Raw genomic sequence first — 20,523 nt, 5'->3', positions numbered from 1 at the left:
AATTATGATTAAGAGTATCTGTTATGAGGTCCACTTTGAATTAGGTAACCCTTATTATTAACCGTATTCAGAAAATGGTAAAGTGAGTTATAAGTGAAGACAAATGTGTCAATTAACGGGAATTAACCAAACGTTAGTGGAGTTTCTGTTCGACTTTCTATATAAACGTTAACTAGTAACCATCCTATTATTCAGAGTGAAAGTGAAACCTTGAGAATATAGTTATATTATTTAGAAAGTTTAAGAAAAGCAAATTAAACGTTGGCGCATAAGTGAATTATTATTATTTTTTAAAGCCTAAACGTTATAGGATATAGTGTTATAAACGATCTTCAATTATATTTTGAAATATAATAAAAGTCTAAATATTTTTATTGTTAGTAAAATATTTCAAACCTATATATATTATGTATATAGATATATTTTAAAAGACGTTTTGATTTAAGTTAATGTTATTAAATATGCTTCGATAACTAACGAGAGTATGAATTATAAAAGTAAATGACCAAAACACTCAAGAGATTAAGTTACATCTTGAGTGAGTTAGTTTTTAATTAATTTAAGTCTACCTATTAATAAAGGTACATGTCATAAAACGTCCTGATTTAAAATAAAATATTTTGACAAATAACGAGACTTTGAATTATATAAGGAAATGACCACAACGCTCAACTTTATAAATTATATTTTTATAAAGGTAATTTATTGTTAAGTAAGTCTAATTTTTGTAAAAGGTACACGTCGCGTAACGTAAAAGGCTAGTTTTCTAAACGTACGAAAGTGCGCCCGAAAAACTGAAAGTGGTACATGAGTCAGTGACAACGTACGAGTCTTTTTTTGTAAAAATTATATTTTTACTACGCACGTAAATATAATATAATATTTAATTAATTCTAAAGATTAAATATATTATATATTAAATAATATATATATTATTACATTACAAGTCTTATGTCGATGATAATGAAAGAATGAAAATGGTGTGCCAGTATTACTATTCGCATAAGTGTCAGTGTGTGGCAACCATCTATAAAACCATTCGATCCCATTTCCAATATTTATCCTATCTCTCTCTCACGATGTACACATATATTTATATTATGAACATTATTAGTAAGATTAATATTTTATTAATCTAATTATTATCACTAAAAGTAATATTATTATTATTATTACTACATAAAATACTACGACGAGGTTATGCGCAAGTTATTTCAAACGTGTTTTTCGAGTAGGATAGGGCTAAGGAAATTATGGGTTATAGCTATGGAGGTGATGGGTAATGTTCATGGGTATAGCTCATGAGGTCAATCTAGAGTTTATCATCTCCGTTGCGTCTACGTACCTTTCCTACAATATTGAACCTCAATATTGATACGTGAGTACTCATAACTTAACTTTTATTTATCAATAGTGTATCCCTGACTAGTGCTCGAGAAAATAGAATTATGCATGCTTGTATATTTGATATTGCCCCTAAATAGGTTATGTTGAATCTTAAAGGTTGTTATACTAGGGATGAGATAAGATATAAGATATGCATGTCGTTGGAAAGCTAGCGAAAAACTAAGAACTTTTCCTTTAGGTACCGAATGATTTTGACGGATGGATTAGAAGTTATCGTCAAATGAATTTTTGTATTATTATTAAAAATGATTATTATTATCGTCGTTATAATCGTCGTCATAACTATTATCTAATTATTATTATTATTAATATTATCATTATCTATAAGAAGTAGTATCATTAAAAATTGTTATTTTATTATTATTACTATCGTTAAAGTTATACTACTATTATCATTAAAATTATTATATTTAATATTAAAAATATCATCTTTACAAAAATCATTATTTTAATAGGAGTATCATTATTAATATAGAATTTCATTAGTAATAAGAATTATCATATTGTTATAATACCATTTTCGTAAATATAAATATTGTTATTATTGTTAGTAGAATAATAATAATTATCAATACAAAATAATACAACTTACTTATTATTATTATCAATGTTATTTTATCAAACAAAACTGTAATACAAATTATATAAATACCTTAATAAAACCTATCATAACGGTTTATGATATTCAATAAACTTTATAAAGTTTATTATCTAAGATATATAAAAGTATATTTTATTATATAAATTTTAATATAAATTTTATTTATTATTTACTCTATTAAATCTTTTAAAAATATTTAAAAATATAAAACGACGATATTTAAAATATATAATAATCATGTATAAATTTTGGAAATCATTTTGAGTTAATTTGATTTTTGTCGACTTTTACATATTAGTCTCGAGCATTAGGATTGTGGTACACTATGACATAACCTAAATTGTTAGACAAATATTGATCAACATATAAATATATATATAATTAATATAGGTTCGTGAATACGAGGCCAACCCTACACTTGCTCAATGATGTTATATGTATTTTTACTACAAAATACAGTATGGTGAGTTTCATTAATCCCTTTTTAAATGCTTTTGCAATATATATTTTTGGGACTGAGAATACATGCGCTGCTTTTATAAATGTTTTACGAAATAGACACAAGTTATCGAAACTACATTATATGGTTGAATTATCGAAATCGAATATGCCCCTTTTTATTAAGTCTGGTAATCTAAGAATTAGGGAATAGACACCCTAATTGACGCGAACTCTAAAGATAGATCTATCGGGCCCAACAAGCCCCATCCAAAGTACCGGATGTTTTAGTACTTCGAAATTTATATCATGTCCGAAGGAGGATCCCGGAATGATGGGGATATTCTTATATATGCATATTGTTAATGTCGGTTACCAGGTGTTCAATCCATATGAATGATATTTTTGTCTCTATGCATGGGACGTATGTTTATGAGAAATGGAAATCTGAAATCTTGTGGTCTATTAAAATGATGGAAACGATTGTTTATGTTAAACTAATGAACTCACCAACCTTTTGGTTGACACTTTAAAGCATGTTTATTCTCAGGTTTGAAAGAGATCTTCCGCTGTGCATTAGCTCATTTTAAAGATATTACTTGGAGTCATTCATGACATATTTCAAAAGACGTTGCATTCGAGTCGTTGAAGTTCATTAAAGATTATTATTAAGTAAATGACAGATTAGGTCATTTATAGTTTGGATATTATGAAATGGTAGCATACATGTCAACTTTCGATGTAATGAAAGATTGCCTTTTAAAAATGAATGCAATGTTTGTAAAATGTATCATTTAGAGGTCAAGTACCTCGCGATGTAATCATATGTTAATGTATTCGTCCCTATGGATTGGGTCGGGTCGTCTCAAAACACACCTGATCTGGTGTACTTCAGAGGGTAAAACATGAATGTTAAGGCTTGTTACCGGGTGCCTACAACTTATAGAATACTTTTATACACTTGCGAGTGTATTACGTTTATGATTATGAAATCTTGTGGTCTATTAAAATATTGAAATGATTGTTATGATAAACCTATGAACTCACCAACCTTTTGGTTGACACTTTAAAGCATGTTTATTCTCAGGTACGAATTAAGTCTTCCGCTGTGCATTTGCTCAATTTAAGGACATTACTTGGAGTCGATCATCGTAATGGGACCAAATGTTGATGACTTCATCCAGGGGGATAAGGACGGGTTCTCACAGGTGGTATCAGAGCGTTGGTCCTAGCGAACCAGGTCTTGCATTAGTGTGTCTAACTGATAGTTGTTAGGATGCATTAGCGAGTCTGGACTTCGACCTTAGCTGCATATTATAAGTATTGTATATCATTCCTAGTGGAAAATTTCCTGCTAATCATTCCTAAGTCTAGACATGCCTTACTGCCTTTATTGCATAGATAGTGTATAGACAAATTTATATCTTAGCGTATCTATTACGGTAAACTTTGCCTGATATCTTCCGTAAATTTCTCCGTAATTTAAGGGATCCTGATACTATATATATCTAGGCATATTATGCATTGAGAATACCATCCAACTATCATTTGCTGTCACTAAGCTTTTCATACCAAAAATCTTTTCTGTGATCGCGTACGATGGCCTCTACGAATCGACCAAGTTCTTCTGACTCCGAAGATAGCGTGACGGGAGCGCACCAACCGATCAACTACCGTGATTTCTTTAGAAAGTGGGGATGGGTTCGAGAAATACTTACCCTATGGAGAAATGAAGAAGGTACTCCATATCACGAGCCGAATTTACCACCTAACGTCGAAGTGCTCGACCCGCTCACCGGCGAACCTGTTCGCAACACCGTTTATACCCTTTTTGCAAGAATTTTTCGTCTTGAGGCTACCATTAACGGAACTAGAGAAGATATCCGACCTCTACCTCACACTTATAACCAACCAGGGTTAGTAGAAGAAGTTAAAGAACTCCGAGCTCGGGTGTTAACTTTAGAGAGCACGGTACATAATTTCCAAGCACTAGCAGTATCATCAACACTTGTAACATCACCAGCCTCAGCACCAACAGCACTAGTACCACCAAGAACAACATCCGCGTCACCAGCTTCGACATTTCATTCTGTACCTCGAGTATAATCATCGTTCTACATGACGTTCTACATCATTTATCTTAGTTCGACATAGTGATTATGTAACCTCTAATGTTTTAGAGATTATGTACTCTAGTTCTAACCGTAAATCAAATGATATTAATATCATATTAACTCATTAAATCCATGATTACATCTGAAGAAAATATATATGTATGTATATTTTCATAAAGATTGTAATTAAAAATTCTTTTGTACAAACTGTTAATGATGAGAATATTTTAACGGGTAGGTAATACCCGAGGAATATTTAGATTTCACATTAATAAGTTACACTGTACATTTTTCGAATCTGATTCAACAGTCATTTACTATCCTACTTACATCCACAGATATACGTATCCGTTCACCGCAGAACAACCATTTTCATTCAATTTCATATTTGGATTTTGACCTATCAGAATCCAACAAGTGGCATAATGAAGAAAACATTGGACAAAATAAAATTTGTTAGAAACAAATAAATTAACTATGAAAAATTCTATTAAGAATCCACGCTAACTGTTCCTAGCTAACTGATTACATTTTATTTATCGCAGTTTAATTATCGCAATTTAATTATCGCAATTTTATTTATCGTCAATTAATTTCTGTTATTTATTTTATGCAGTTTAAATATCGGGACACGTATACAAGGTTTTGACATATCATATCGACGCATCTATATATATTATCTGGAATAACCATAGACACTCTATATGCAGTAATGTTGGAGTTAGCTATACAGGGTTGAGGTTGATTCTATAATAATATATATAGTTTGAGTTGTCATCGAGTCTGAGACATGTATACGGGTCACGATACGTATTAATAAATTCGAATATTATATATTAAATTATATATGAATTATTGGACTGTTAATTATGGACTATCGACTGTGGACTAATAACATTGGACAATTAAAATGAATTAAAATATTGATTATAACATATGAAACTAAACATTTCTTCAAGTTTTCCACTTGATTTTATCTTAAACCTCATTTGTATCTTGATGATTACAATATGCGTTCAAACCTTTCATGATTCTTGAAAACATCTCAAACGAGAGGATGAACCAACCACACTTCATCTACGGGAGAAAAGATTTATGCATATAGTTATGCACCTGAGAAACCCTCGGCAACTGAGTAAACGTTTAACACGTATCTGTGCTAAATTCCTTTAGTGTTATTATTACCCAAAATAATTTGGTAATTCCTTTCAAGGTAGCAAATTTTGTCACAGCTCCAACAAGTCAACTTCGACTTTTCGATCGAAACAACCTTATTATAATCTTGATATATACGCGTGCTCTTTTATTGTTACCAGGGGAATCCTTTCATATTCCACCATATCACCATCAGTGTTTAATCATCTAAAAACATAATCCTCTTGAAACCCTCGAATTGAAAACCGATGATTCAGATATCGTAGCATTAAATGCAGACGAAACAGAAAAATTGTAATGGAATGTTGGGAACGCTCGATAGAAAATTTGGTACTGAAAAACGGATTGAGCTAACCATGAAGGAGATCAAGGACAAATACAAGGACCAAACCCTATATTCAAAGAATCCAGGTAATTCTGTATCTGATGAAATCTTTAGAGAAAATCTTGCTCCGAAGTCATGTTAAAATCTTGCGGAAAATTTTATTCATCAACCTTCGAACTTAGAAATTCCAAAATATCATCATAAATATCTTCGATATTTCTGAGGATATTTTCATAAATATTCTTGTCCGAAAATATCTACCCCTTCGTGTTTTCTGTATTCCATTATATTGGAAACTTCTGTAAAATTTAAGTATAAATTATGAATGAATTGTGGAGAAGTGTTGGAAATTGAAGCATGTGTTAGTATAATATAATGACGCTTGGCCAACGTGATTATATTACAGTAAGTCATGCTAAATTTCTAATGGAACGTGATAATGGTTCACAGACCCTATCCACATCATGTGTCATGTTACATAACTCTTTCATTCTACTTAATCTCTAAGCATATCACGGAAATATTTTCCTTGATATTTTTGTTCTTCCGGAATTCAACAGTGACTACGTTAAAACTTATGACAAACCTCAATTTAATTCATTTCACTCTTTGCGATAGCTTCACTCATACACTTCAAGTAATCGAATTGTTTTATCCATATTACTCAATGATGATAAAACTCTATTTATCAATTCATATTCGTTATAAAAACATTTTTATTGTTAACCATGACTACCTCAATCAAATTTTGAGACGAAATTTCTTTAACGGGTAGGTACTGTCACGACCCGAAAAATTTTGACTAATTTTAAACCAAACTCTCAATACGATGTAATATTCTTGACACGATAAGAGAAATATGTTAGGCTGAGTCTCAAAAATTTTGAACTGTTTCATATATTCAATTGACTTTCGACTATTTTCGACGATTCACGAACAATTAGTTACAAATAAATATATATATATAAATAAATAAGTGTGTATATATAAGTATATATCTATATATATATAATCTATAAATAAAAGTTAATATATAATATATTATATGACATAATCAATAATACAAGTTAAAATATTGTTATTAATATTATTAATCAGTAATTCATTAATATAAGTAGTATTAAAATTATTATAATATAATGAATAAATATGGAATTCGATGTATTTGATCTATCATAGCAATATTAAATTTATTATCATTGTTAATATCATAATTAATAGTAAAAAAAAATTATAATTTTAGTTATTATAATTAATATAAATAATATTATTAGATATTATTATAATTATTATTATTAATAACTATTATTATTATAAATGATTATTATTATATTTATAAATTATTAAGACTGTGTTACATAAGCCATAAATTAAGGAAGTAGATTGTACGAATCAGTTGAAAGTTATAATCAAACTATTTTTGATTTTTGGATCTGTCTCTAATCTAGTTTAGAAATCGAATTCAAATTCTAATACCATCAAAAATGGTTAACCATCATGATCAACTTTACAGCTATTAGATATATATCACGAGATGTTTACTATATTGGTGGATATTTGCTTTGTCATCTTTTAATATAAATAAACATGATACATATACATATGGAGAAGCTTAACCAAAATATCTCTTTCATTCTTTTATAAAACCCACCTGCTAATTCTGTTTTGTGTGCAAACAAACCAATACCACTTTCACAATTATCACAACCATCGGCTACAACCACCGTCGAGACACCTTCGAACACCACTCTTAAACCGCCATCACCTGCGGACTTTAACCTTTCTCTTCTTCTTCTTCTCTCTCTCTATATATATATTTTCTCGTGAACACCACTGATACAACTCATAACCTTCGGCTCACCTCTTTCATCAGAGACAAACATTAAAATCGCCAACATCACAATCTCACTCTCTATCCGTAAACCAAAACCACCACACACCTTTAAACATCTCGGTGATTCTTATTTCTAATTCACTTATTTACCAAACACAAACGTCACTGTTTTTCTGTTGATGATTGTAAAATTTCATGAGCCACCACCTTCTTGTTTTGCTAAACCGACACCTTCACCCGCTATCTTATCACCTTCCATCGCCATCATCCTCTACCATGAACTCCATCACCACCACAACCATGATTACTACCCTATCTCTCTCACTCACCTCTCTCTCCCCATTTTCCTTTTCTCTCTTGCTTAGTGTTTTTTTTTCTGTTTCTACAACCACAACTCTCGACCACCATGAGAGCTCCACCACTACCATACTTTTCCACCACATCTACCCTAGACAACCATGATCATCAACCGTCACCACAACCTCCACTTTAATTAAACCCATCAACATCATCACGATTATACCTATTGCTATTTCGTTTATTTGCTACTTGAATTCATCTCAAACCAATACATCTCGCCATCATCACTTTTCATTATCACCACTAAACGAACCATCATCCAAGTCCCATTTTATTTATTGATTGTTTCACGATGATGCTCTTGCCCTCTGCAAATTATTGTTTCTGTTTCAAACGAGATGAAAGAGGATGATAAGATGCTTCGGTGGTAATAAAAAAACAATAAAATATGGTGGTATGATAATGCGATCACAGCTGGAAACAAGATGTGTACGTGTTTTATTTTAGCTAAGGGACCTGCTATTTTCTTCTATCTCCAGTATGACGTGAATTGAGAACATATAAATTATAAATTGGGCCGGTTATGAAATGTAATTGAAGATTGGGCCGTAATATATACATATGTTCCTAGTTGGGCTATTTCAAACCCACTTATTCCTAATTGCACCCGACTAGTAATCTGTCTATTTGATTTTTCCTGTTGGGACATAAGATTATGTTCGATTGTTACAAGATGAGACGTGATTTAATGAAACATGATGATGATAAAAACGAAACTGAGAAAGATAATGATTAACATTGAAGTGATGATAATGTTTACGATGATCTTATGATAAAGATAATGGTGATCGTTTATGATAAGAAGAAGATGAACCTGAAATTTAATATAAAAGAAATTAAACTGGGTATACTAACAGAAAAACGTGATGGATCAGTTGGTAGAGGGTGTGGTGTTTAATCGAGAGGTCACGAGTTCGATTCTGGACTAAGGCAATATTTTTTTAGGAACTCACTCTTTAAGGTAGTCTTCTTTTATTAAATATTATTATTATTATTATTATTATTATTATTATTATTATTATTATTATTATTATTATTATTATTATTATTATTATTATTATTATGATTAGGATTATTATTATTATTATTATTTTGAAAATAATACAAATTATTATTATTATTATCATAATTATTAGTATTAGTATCATTTTATAATTATTAGTATAAGTATTATTATTAATATCATTATTATTATTACTAACATGATTATCTTTATTAGTATTATTATTATTATTATTAAAAAGTATTATCATTAATATCATATTTTTACTAAAATTATCATTATTATATAGAAATAGAAGTATTATTAGAAGTATCATTATTATTATTACAACTATATTATTATTACTATCAATATTACTATTAATATTATTATTATTACAATAAGAGTTAGTCATATAAAAATATACTTAATAAAACTATATTGAAAATTTTCTTTATATAAAGTATATAAAATAAATATTAAGTTATTAATGAAACATATAATTTATTAAGATAACATTTATATCACTAATAACATATATAATTGTTCGATTACAAGTATATGTATTGATATATATATAATTGATATAGGATCTTAAATCCGAGACTAACCCTACACTTATTCAATGCCGTCATATGTATTTTTACTACAAAATACATTAGGTGAGTTTCATTTGCTCCCTTTTATATATATTTTTGGGACTGAGAATACATGCGCTGTTTTTATAATGTTTTACGAAATAGGCACAAGTACTAAAACTAATTCTACGTGGGTTTAAACCAGAAATATACCCTTAGCTTGGTAACATTAAACTACTTGTCTATGTACGGTAGGCGCGAATCCTAAAGATAGATCTATTGGGCCTGACAAATCCCATCCTGACTATGGGATGCTTTAGTACTTCGAGGTTATTTTAAACACACCTGATCTGGTGTACTTCAGAGGGTAAAACATGAATGTTAAAGCTTATTACCGGGTGCCTACAACTTATAGAATACTTTTATACACTTGCGAGTGTATTACGTTTATGATTATGAAATCTTGTGGTCTATTAAAATATTGAAATGATTGTTATGATAAACCTATGAACTCACCAACCTTTTGGTTGACACTTTAAAGCATGTTTATTCTCAGGTACGAATTAAGTCTTCCGCTGTGCATTTGCTCAATTTAAGGACATTACTTGGAGTCGATCATCGTAATGGGACCAAATGTTGATGACTTCGTCCAGGGGGATAAGGACGGGTTCTCACAATGTGGTATAGCATGATGATTATATCTTTTATATGACAAACTCAATCATTTGGTTGTTTCTTAATTTGTTTTGTGATAATAATTTCGGTGTATACACCTAGTTTTAAAATCTACAAATTTTAAACAAAATTTGAATTTATGAAGATAAAAGTTTAAAATTTTTCACCATTTTAGCCTTTTTAACTATAATCAAAAACCCGAAAGAATTTATAACTTCCTCCCCACACTTGAGTTCATGTATCGTCCTCGTTACATGAAATCAGAAAAATTTAAATTCAAGAGGGTCAAAGAGTGTAAGAGAGTTTATTACTTTCAAGGTTTAAAACCGAAGTTCATGGGATGATGGCGCTGAACTGAATGCCAGCATAAGAACATCATCCGCTTCTTGCAACCACAAAACAATCACCAATCAAGTATGTGCTGAACTTACTGCCAGTCTTTGTAAAAATGCAGCATATAGCACAATGCTCACCTGTAGCAATTCAAACAAAGGTACCATACGATTCACACAAATAAATGGGGGTGTACTCCATGTACTAAAAACCCCACTTACAATTATCTAAATTATTCAAATCACAATTATCCAAAATATTATCTAGTTATCAGACACCAAACTTGAAAAGAAATTGTTTTTGAAATAAACCAACATCAACCAAACCTGTCACACATCAGGAAAAATTACATCATCCTCAGAAAAATCCCCAAAATGAGTTACTTGGGCCAGCTCCACCTTCGCTTTGATTTCCCGCGTCGTCGTCCTGAAATATTGAGGGGTTGTACCCCTGATAAGTTCCTTGAGCAGGGACGACCGCAGTGTCTTCAGTAGGCGGGTTAGGAGGAGGAGGATAAGGCGCAGGATATGGATCACCCATTCGAACCCAAGGATCGTATGCAGGCCAAGGAGAGGGGGTATAGTTAGCGGGATCTACAGCGTATGACACTGCCTGTTCATGTATCCAATTAAGTTGATTTTGCTGCCCTGCTTGAGTATACCATGTTCGATCATTCGCAACATCAATGTAATGTTGCATCTCCCTGTTACCTGAATCGTAGTGATCAATTACCCTTTGGGTGTTTTGATCACTATGGAGTCGCATATCTGAAAACTGGCGCGCCATGTAAGCCTCCCAATCATTTCCCGGACCCGAACTACTTCCAACATTCGGCTGTGGATCTGGTTGCTGTTGGGGTTGTTCTGGTTGCCTGTTCACGGGATCCTCATACCTAGTTAGAAGGCCGTTTGACCCTCTCATCAAAATGTTCGCCCTTGTATAACTCACTCTATCAAAGGCAATCATATGTTTCTCCTCTAACCCACTTGTGTTGATTCGAAAATGTTCGGCAATCCTGGTTACAAAATGGCCGCCCATGATTGGTGTAATCTTTTTCCTTTCTTCGAGGAGGAAAGTGAGAATCATTCACGGGATATGAACATGGGAGTGATCCATTATTGCATGAATGTACCATATATCCAAGTTGGTGACTTTTTCACTACTGTCTTTTCGACAGTTTATGGTACTTGAAATGAATCGTTGGACGCATCGGTGCTCGTAGGTACGTAGCTTGCTACAAGTATGCTTGCTTGCACTATATGCGGTATTGCTCATGTCTACCCATGCTTCTGAATGATTAAAAGAAGAAACATAGTATATACACTGATTAAAGTAATTTTGCATCAGTTGATGTGGCAACCCTTCGTAAATATCCAACGCCTTCACAAATTGCAGCAGCTTTAATGTCCTGTCTTGCCCTCCAAGACGAAATCTCATAAATGTACCCGATGTTGGTGACGTGTAATCAACCCTAAGTGAACCAACGAATTCTTTGACTAAAAGTGGATACACTTTTTCCTGCATTCTAAACAGGTTTTCCCAAGCATATATTCGATGGCCGTGATACGTAACTCGGAAAAGGTTGCGAAAATTTTGATATTCGCCGGCTTCCTCTAATGGTGTCCAATCGATATATTTCCCCGGATATACATATTTGTGAAGAAGTGCCTTCATCCGTTCATGGTATTCCGGATGCCTCAAAACTGCATTGATCCATGGATCCGGAGTGGTTAATCCACGGACATTTAACTGCCGGTTATCAATATCCATTTCTTCCTCTTCAGCAGCATATTCTTCTTCACTTGTATCCTCATCTACAATTGCTGGGGCTTTTTGCTTCTTTGATTTAGGGTTTGATGATGATGCTCTAGTCTACAAAAACACAACAAAACCAAACAAACAAAATAACAAACCAAGTTGATTAGCATTAAAGAATTTCAAAACATCTTTCATATTGTACCTAGCGAAAACCATGTGGATATGTTAAGTTCCAATTAAATCTCAATGTTTATGTTAACCAATATCTTAACATGGTATGAACTATTTTCACTCTTAGCAAACATGAACTAGTATGCCAATTGATTCAAATCACTTTACAAGTATAATCATACATAGCATGCTTCATTTCACCAAATACTTGCAATGTCATAACATATGGAACCATAGGCATTCATCAAAAAGCATGTTAAACAATATGCAATCAATGGTTTTCATACATTTAGAACATTAAATTCATCTCAAGTCAACAACTTCATCAAAATGGTTAATCATATAATCCTTAACTTATATAATAATTACTTTCAAATCGAAATAACACCAAGTTAAGGTTCACATGTGTTTACCATAAGTAATGATTTGCATAACTTTAACTTAGAACACTTACTAGTTAACAAAAGTCAAAATCCCTAATTCAAGAACCCTAAAATTCAATAATTTATGCGTTCGTGTAATTCAACAAAGGTTCATGTGATTTTGTTAATGTATACTAGTAATCAAACTTCAAAATATCTCAATTGAATAATTTAATGGCCAAAAGTCCGAAACCCCTAAATTCATGAAGAACCCTAATTTCCAAAGTAATGATTTAAGCAAATAATCATGAAATTAGAGCATGAATAAGGATTAGTAGCAACAATTTAAGCATATAATGACCAAAACATGAACATTCAAACATCCTCACACTAAGAACAAGCTAAATCTGATTTTTAGAGTGAAGAACACAAGAATCATGAAGTGTTTAGGATTAATCTTACCTTTCTCATGTTGATATTCGGATTTGATGCTCAAAGATGGGATTAATCGGTTCAATTAGTGAGTAGAGATTGAAATTTTGAGAGAGAATGAGATGGAATTCGGAGTAGTAGGTGAAAAAATGAGAAAAAAATGATAAACTCCCGTATTTGTGCAAAAAAAAAATGGGCAGAATCCAACATACAGACACAGATGCAGCGCATCTGTAGCAGATGCGGCGCATCTGGCTCAGATGCGGCGCATCTGAAGCAGATGCGGCGCATCAGATGGTCCAAATGCGGCGCATGACCCTTTCTCGGCGCATTCAAAGTTCACGGGATTTTTCTTGTCTGCAGATGCGGCGCATCCATCACAGATGCGGCGCATCTGCACCTGTTGCACCAGCTTTTGACGTTTTTTCGCGTTTTAAACATTTTGGAAGGTCCCTAAACAACTTGGTTCGTATAATAACTTAGAAATCACTCAAAACACTCAAATATATTAAAATACGTACACGAGTGGGACTATATACATGTTGTAAAGTTTAACGAGTCGTTCACGCGACTCCGTCCCAAGCTAATTAGCGTTGGGGAATAGGGTGATGTCATCTCGAACCGTGGTGTCCACTCCATCGAAATAGAGTTTCAAGCGATGACCATTCACCTTGAAGGTATTTCCGTTTCCAAACAACTCAACATATCCTGATAGGAATACTTGTTTCACCAAATAAGGTCCCGTCCATCGGGACTTCAACTTTCCGGGAGAAAATTTAAACCGTGAGTTAAAAACCAAAACCTTATCACCGGTTTTAAATTCTTTCACTTCTTTCAATCGGGCATCATGCCACCTTTTCGTTTTCTCCTTATACGAGCTCGAATTCTCGTACGCTTCTAACCTCAACTCTTCCAATTCATGCAATTGCATGAATCGGTTTTCACCAGCCTTTTCCATGTCTAAATTACAAAGTTTTAATGCCCATTATGCTCTATGTTCCACTTCAACCGGAAGATGGCATGCTTTACCGTATACAAGTTTAAATGGTGTGGTACCGATTGGTGTTTTAAAAGCAGTCCTAAAGGCCCACAACGCATCATCCAACTTGCGTTGCCAAATCTTAGGGTTGTTATCAACCATCTTCTCAAGTATGCGTTTCAAGGCACGATTTGTGTTCTCCACTTGACCACTCGTTTGGGGGTGGTACGAAGTAGAGAAACGATGAGTTACGCCATACTTCTTCAACACCTTTTCAAGAAGGTTGTTGGCAAAATGAGTTCCCCGATCGGATATGAGCGCTTTTGGGATTCCAAAGCACGAGAAGAGATTTTTCAAGAAGTTCACCACCACCCTAGCATCATTCGTAGGTAAAGCTTTTGCTTCAGCCCACTTAGATACATAGTCAACGGCCACTAGGATGTATTTGCACTTATGGGAACTTGGAAATGGTCCCATGAAATCGATTCCCCAAATATCAAAGATTTCACAAACTTGGATGCCGGTTTGAGGCATCTCATCCTTTTTCGTGATGTTACCCGTTCGTTGGCATGCATTACAAGTCCGAACAAAATTATGGGCATCTTTAAAGATCGTGGGCCAATAAAAGCCCGAGTCAAGGATTTTTCTTGCGGTGTGGTTTGGTCCGAAATGACCGCCGGTGGGCCCTTGATGGCAATGCTCGAGAATTTGTTGAGCCTCTTTTCCGTACACACAACGGCGAATCATTTGATCTGCACCAACACGGAATAGGTCGGGATGTTCCCAGAAATAGGACTTCAAATCCGCAAAGAATTTCTTCTTTTGTTGATAAGAAAGTCCTTTTTGAAGAATGCTTGAAGCAAGATAGTTTGCAAAATGGGCAAACCATGGGATTTCAGATTCCTTGTCAACCCTCATTAGAGATTCGTCCGGAAATGTGTCCTTGATGATTGTATCATCGAGTTTATTTAATTCGGGGTTTTCAAGTCGGGATAAATGATCGGCGGCTAGATTCTCGGCTCCTTTCTTATCACGTATCTCAATGTCAAACTCTTGAAGTAGAAGAACCCAATGTATGAGACGATGTTTTGCATCTAGTTTCGAGAATAAGTACCTAAGAGCTGAATGATCCGTGTAAACAATGGTTTTGGACAACACCAAATATGACCGAAATTTATCAAACGCATAAACAACCGCTAGGAGCTCTTTTTCCGTGGTAGTGTAATTAATTTGAGCTCCCGTTAGCGTTTTGCTTGCATAATAAATTGGAAGAAAATGATTATCGGGTCGTTGTCCTAAGACAGCACCTAAGGCATAGTCGCTTGCGTCACACATTAGCTCAAATGGCATACTCCAATCCGGAGATACGATAATGGGAGCTTGTGTGAGTTTTGACTTTAGAATCGAGAATGCATTTTCGCAATTAGAATCAAAGTCAAATGGAGCATCCTTTTCAAGAAGCTTGGTCAATGGGCGGGCGATTTTAGAAAAATCTTTGATAAATCGCCTATAGAATCCCGCATGACCAAGAAAGCTTCTAATTGCCTTGACATTCGTTGGTATAGGTAGCTTAGAGATAACTTCAATTTTAGCTTTATCTACCTCTATTCCCGCACGAGATATTTTGTGACCAAGTACAATGCCCTCCTTCACCATGAAGTGGCATTTTTCCCAATTCAGGACCAAATTTGCTTTTTCACATCGGATAAGCATACGTTCAAGGTTAAAAAGACACGATTCAAAGGAGTCTCCAAACACGGAAAAGTCATCCATGAAGACTTCCATACAATCCTCTACCATATCATCAAAAATTGCCATCATGCACCTTTGAAAGGTTCCGGGTGCATTGCATAAACCAAATGGCATGCGGCGATAGGCAAAGGTCCCAAAAGGACAAGTGAATGTGGTCTTTTCTTGGTCGTTGGGATCAATTGGAATTTGGAAGTAACCGGAGAAACCATCTAGAAAGCAATAGTATTCTTTCCCCGCTAATCCTTCAATCATTTGATCAATAAAAGGTAACGGGAAATGATCTTTTCTAGTGGCATCATTGAGATGCCTGTAATCAATACAGACTCTCCAGCCGGTAACCGTTCTAGTTGGAAAGAGTTCGTCTTTTTCATTTACAATAACGGTTGTACCCCCCTTTTTGGGTACTACTTGTACTGGACTAACCCAAGGACTATCGGAGATGGGGTAGATTAACCCGGCGTCAAGAAGCTTGACTACCTCCTTTTTAACAACCTCTTTCATGTTGGGATTTAGCCTGCGTTGTCTTTGTACTACTGGTTTGAAGTCATTTTCAAGGAGAATTTTATGTGTACAATAAGACGGGTTTATCCCTGGAATGTCGGTCGTTTTCCAGGCTATAGCCTTTTTGTGGGTTTTCAAAACAGAGATTAACCTTTTCTTCTCGTTACCGGAAAGATGTGAAGCAATAATTACTGGCAATTGAGATGTACCTTCGAGGTAAGCATACTCCAAGTGTTTGGGTAGCTCCTTAAGCTCTAGTACGGGTGGTTCTTCCAAGGAATTCTTTATTCTGAATCTATCTTTATTTCCGATATCTTCAAATGATTCTTCTTCCTTAGGAAACTCTTCTTTCAGGGTCTCATCATCCGTGACCGCTTTCATCAACTCATCAAAATCCTCATCAATATTGAAATATTGATTTTCACTCACCGGGGCAAACCCCGAGGTATCAATTTCAAGTAGCTCCTGTAATTCATTCTCAACACAAAAGTTTATAACATCAATTTGAAAACAAGAGTCATCGGTGGAAGTGGGTCTTTTCATGGCTTTGTCAATATTACAAACTATTCTCTCGTCTCCCACACCTAGACTTAATTGTTCTTTTTGGACATTAATGATAGCATCTGCAGTGTTAAGGAAAGGACGTCCTAAAATGATAGGAACTTTTGTGTCCTCTTGCATTTCTAGAATAACAAAGTCGACGGGAAAGACAAGTGAGCCAACTTTTACAAGAATATCCTCGGCTATACCTATAGGGGTATCAAATGATTGGTTTGCTAATCGAATACCCATCCGGGTTGGTTTCAAATCTCCTAAGTCAAGTTTCAAGTATAACGAGTAAGGCATTAGGTTAACACTTGCACCTAGGCCGGCTAGTGCATCATACACTATCGAATCACCCATCATACATGGTATGATAAAACTACCCGGATCTCCCAATTTTGGAGGTACATTTTGCTTTTTCAAGATGGCCGAACACTCCTCATGGAGGAATGTGGCAGATACTTCTTGGTATTTTCCTTTCGAGGATATGAGATCTTTCAAAAACTTCCCGTAATGGGGCATACCCTTAAGAACCTCTGCGAGTGGCATGTTAATGCTGATTTGCTTGATCATATCCGCAAATTTCTGATATTGGCTCGCGAGTCTGTCTTTCTTTAACGCTTTTGGGTATGGAATAGGTGCCTTGTACACCTTCACTGGTGGTTCTTCACTTTTCTTCGATATGACCTCCGGTGGATCACCTTTCTCTTGCTCTTTTTCAACAGGCTCATCTATATCAACAGGCTCCTGCAAAACAGAAGGAGACAAGGGAACTTTCGGGGACTTAAGGGTCTCTGGGTTAGTAGTTAAACCGCTTCTAGTGGTTATGGCATTTACATGCTCATTCCTTGTTTGATTGTTACTAGGATTCACTTGAGTATTTGAGGGGAGAGCACCAGGTGGTCTCTCTGCTAGTAACTGTGAGATCCTTCCAACATCCCTTTCTAAGTTTTGAATCGTAGCTTGTTGATTGCGAATTTGCTGAGTTTGAATTTCTGCATTTTGTTCGTGTTTAACCATAAAATCTCTCAACAGATCTTCTAAACCGGATTTCTTCTCAGGTTATGGTTGTATAAGTGCTTGTGGTTGTGCTTGTGGTTGATTGTGTTGGAAATTATTTTCGTAATTTCGTGGCGGTTGATTACGATTGTTTAGATGATTGTAACCCGGTGGTGTATTTCTTTGATTTTGATTCTGGAAATTTCGGTTATTTTGGTAACCTGCATTCCCTCCGTGGTAGTTGTTGTTTGAACTTGAAGGTCCTCCTGGTTGATAACTGTTGACAGGAGGATATTTCCGGTTATTTGCTTCAACCGCCGGAAAGTCGTCAAAATTCATCTCACCTTTTCGCATGTAACCTAGGAAATTTGCTTGCTCTTCCATCGTCGTTTGGTCGCAATCTCGTGTGAGATGGGGACCTTGGCACAACTTGCACCCTACCCTGATAGCGTGCATTTCTTTGGTTACCTTCTCGATTTGCCTTGCTTGATTTGCCAATTGAACTTTTAATGCAGCGATTTCATCGTTGCTTTCGACATTAGCAACTGTTGATGATCTAGAGAATTCCATCTCCTGATGCCAATTATGAGAATGGGCTGCTATATCGACAATTATCGTGTGAGCGTCTTCGGGCGTTTTTTTCATGATTGATCCTTCTGCTGCAACATCTATATCCTTCTGGGTAGCCACATTGACTCCTTTATAGAAAATTTGGACTTTTTGGAATGTATTCAACCCGTGTTGAGGACATACCCTAAGCATTTTATTAAATCGGGTCCAAGCTTCATAAAGAGTCTCGTTAGACTTTTGCTTGAAGTGATTTATGTCACTTTGCAATTTTGCTGCTTTCGAAGCGGGGAAGAATTCTGACAAAAATTTGTCCATCATATCATTCCAGTTTTCAATATAACCTTCCGGTAATGAGTCTAGCCAATCTCTTGCATCATCCTTTAGGGACCATGGAAAGATTTTTAGACATGCAACTTCATCGGAGACATCTTTGATTTTGAAAAGCTTGCAAATGCTTACAAACTTACGAAGATGCTCGTTAGCATCCTCATTTGGGGCTCCACCGAATTGACATGTATTAGTCACCATGTGGAGAAATTGTCCCTTTATTTCAAAACCGTCAGTCATCGTAGGTTGAACAATTGCGTGGCCTTGTCCTGTCCTTGTTGCCTTCATCAAAGCATCCATCATTTGATTTGTAGCAGTCATCTCTTCCTCTTCTTTAATGACTGGCTCGATGATTGGTTGAACAATTGGTTCAGAGTTAGAATCTAACGAAAGTGATTCTAAACCTTGAGCAAGAGATTCTACTTCTTGAGCTCTTAAGAGTTCGTGAAGTTCTCTTTCAGGTTCAGGATATGAAGGAATTAAATTAGAGTTGGAAGAACGTAGATTCATGCACTAATGCTTATCCTGCAATTACAACACTACAAACAAACCAATAGCAAAAATACAAGCTTACAATAAAAAGTAACTTTTCTAGGAATTGAATTCCTACAAAAGGATCGAATAATTCAAAGTCTATTAAAATCTTTTAACAAAACCGCTCCCCGGTAGCGGCGCCAAAAAGTTGATGTGTTAAAACGTAACCTTTAAAATGTAGACAATATGCTTAATAATTAACACATAATACAGGCAACTAAAACTCGATCATGTAGTAACTAGCAAGTAAATTGACCAGTTCGATCCACAGGGAGAAGTTTGTTTAAATGATTTTACCACGATTAATTATTCTAAAAAGGGGGTTTATATTTGAAGTTGTGTTTTTGTTTAACGAAACAGTAAATAAATATAATGAATGACAATAATGAGAATGCGGTGTTTACTTCTATGCTTGATAGATGACAGGGATTGTTCTTTTATAATTAAAACCGTTATGCGATAGTTACAAAAGAGTAGTTTATATCAATTTCACAATATCTATAAACTTAAGAACTATGTTTAATCAACAGGATTCTTTCTTGGTTAAATTCACATAAAACCTAGTTTACTAAGATCACTCTAAGTAAACTACATGATTGTAAAACCTAAATATCATCCAATTACCATCCTATATTCACATATAGGTGTCTAGATCACTAGGTGTTGAAGTACAAATTATAGCCTTTGATAAATTCACATAAATCAAGTCATAACTCGTATAATTGAACTAGAATATAAAGATAGTTACAACAATGGATCTCTTGAAAGAACATGGTGATTTAGATTGATTAAC

The sequence above is a fragment of the Rutidosis leptorrhynchoides genome, chromosome 4 (assembly GCF_046630445.1).
Source record: "Rutidosis leptorrhynchoides isolate AG116_Rl617_1_P2 chromosome 4, CSIRO_AGI_Rlap_v1, whole genome shotgun sequence".
NCBI classification, from domain to species: domain Eukaryota; kingdom Viridiplantae; phylum Streptophyta; class Magnoliopsida; order Asterales; family Asteraceae; genus Rutidosis; species Rutidosis leptorrhynchoides.
This window is presented reverse-complemented; position numbering follows the sequence as displayed.